We start from the raw sequence: 2,408 nt of genomic DNA, 5'->3' as shown, positions 1-2,408 counted from the left end.
CACATGGTGAATGGAGCGCTCCTTTTTGTGCTTAAAGGAGGCAAATTTCACTGGATCATTCACAACACAGTCCTTGTCCCAAGCACTTGGGAGGCTTCCACTGGGAAGCGAGCGATTAGCAAAGTCTCTGTACTCAATGTCTTTACCACATCCTGCAGGGGGTAAAGGGTTGATACCTTACTACTGCGGTGATTCACGTTGGCCAACAGGTCCTCGAGGACGCTGTCAGTTCCCACCTCGGCTGTCTTGGGACCTGTCCCCGGCACTTCCTGGGGCAGTTCACTCACTTTCTGGAAACTTGGGAGCGTTGGATCCCAGTCCTGGGACCATTTGAGTTGGAGCGCAACGGGCTCACACTCAGTTCAGTTATGGTAGCGGTTATGGTGTCACACAGGTCCACCGTCGGGTCATGAGCAGTCTCGCCTCAGGCACACGAATGTCCAGCGACGTTCTGCTGCTCAGCATGAGCCTTAGTTGGGGCCTTTTCCACGGCCGCCTCCATCGGAGCCTGTGGGGAGTAAGGAGGTTCCTCACCACTCCGCTGGCTTGCGATGGGTTCCTCTTCCTCCGGTCCCGTCTCCGGATGTCCTTCCGACACACTGGGAGTCGCCACGGCTGTGGGACTCTTACGCGGCTCCGGCCGCACCAGCGCTTGCTGCCGAGGGATGTCGATGTGCAGCGGGCCCACGTCACAGGTAAGCCGCTCTGCCTCTGCCGCACCGCTGTAGTGGCCCGCCGGTAGGGCGCATCATCACTGATGGTTTGCTGCTGTCATCAGTAGAACAGGATGGGGGTAGGGACACCTCCGCAGGGGAACAGCGTCGGGCGCCTCACATTCACTGGCGGCAATCGACATGAAGCGGTCCTGCTCCGGCGGTACCAGTGGTAGCGATCCCCCTTCTCCCTGGGCAGTCACCTTACCCTTCGTTGATTCCATCATCTGTGGTTCCGTCATCTGGGGTTCTGGTTTTGGAACCGAGTCTGGAACCGGATCTGGTGCCGTCTCTGTCATCGGGCTTGGTACTCCTCCAGCATAGGCAGAAAAGGGCTAGACACAAGATAGTTTGCTCCATTCACAAAGAAAATAGCTCCCCAAACAATTTATTTTCCCAGGAATACACAATCAGGGCTCAAACACCTCAAGCTGGTGATCCCGTCAGTGGATACCTCCCGGAATCCTTTAGGCAATGAGTAATAGGCAAAGTCCATATCGCCCTTCCTCACGTTATGCAGACACGGGCACAAAAGAAATGGTTGACTTACTTTCCTCGCTCGCCATGCCCCTGGTAGCTGAGGTTGTGGTTTACTGCATCCTGTATCTTTCTTAGGGGGAACAGAAGTTGCCACCGGCAGTTCACTGTGCTCACTCCCCCTGGTGGAATTTAGAGGAGGGGCGGCACACTCTTTCAAGGGGTGTTTCTGGCTCTGCGCTGAGTCACTCACATCGCAGGGGAGGGGCTCTGATTTTTGCGCCAAACCCGGACAGATTGTTGCAACACTTTTCTGTGCAGGCTGGCAGTCAGCAGCACGTGCGCTCTCCTGATTTAGCGGGAGACGCCATTTTAGGTGTGACTCACATTTGGCATTCCCTGATGAGAAAACCTCCATTTTGTGCACAGTCCCTTTAACTATGCTAGGGCTCTCTGCATATACAAGGGGATAGCCTTCTGGTGGGGCACCTGGGGCTGATAAAGTCCAAGGGCCATTTTCCCTGCATAATTCCTGACCCACCGCTATCCATAGGCTACTCCACTGGGCAGTGATGTCAAACCTTTGCTTCATCTGCTTCCACCCTTGGTCTAGGCCCAGGAGTTTCTTTAGGGCCTCCCAAATTTCAATCCCGTCCACATGACTGGGAACATTCCCTACTACCACCACGTGACAAGGGAGTACTTTACACCAGTAGGCCCAAGAATGGACCTCATGGATTGAGGGTATGAACATGGTGTACAATTTGACACAAAAATGAAATAGGGCACCCCAGGTCTGATCTCAGCAGCGCCTCCAAATGTAACGGGTATTCCCCCTACCCCAATCTCAGATAGACTGCATGTGAGGGAGAACCTATGTGTTACCAGTTGTGGTGCGTATACCTGCAGGTTCACAAGAGGCCTGAGCCTCCGCTTGCTGGGAACCTGGGGTGCCTCCACCTATGTGAGATTCTAGGAGTGTAGAATGGCCCTCACATAGGAACATCCATACAGTAACCAGCCCACACCAAAGGTTATGGCTAAAAGGGTTTACTATAGGGATCAGTAATATAACACGCAGTATCATAATATAGATTATCAACAGCTCTATGCATAACAAAACATACATTGGGTGCAAGGGCACCGATATCCCCTTGTACAGGCCCTTGGCCTCTCCGCCCAATAGTAACCCAACCATACAGTGCCCACAATAATCGG

The sequence above is a fragment of the Ascaphus truei genome, unplaced genomic scaffold (assembly GCF_040206685.1).
Source record: "Ascaphus truei isolate aAscTru1 unplaced genomic scaffold, aAscTru1.hap1 HAP1_SCAFFOLD_553, whole genome shotgun sequence".
Classification (NCBI taxonomy): domain Eukaryota; kingdom Metazoa; phylum Chordata; class Amphibia; order Anura; family Ascaphidae; genus Ascaphus; species Ascaphus truei.
The sequence above is the reverse complement of the archived record's forward strand: the minus strand, read 5'-3'. Positions refer to the sequence as shown.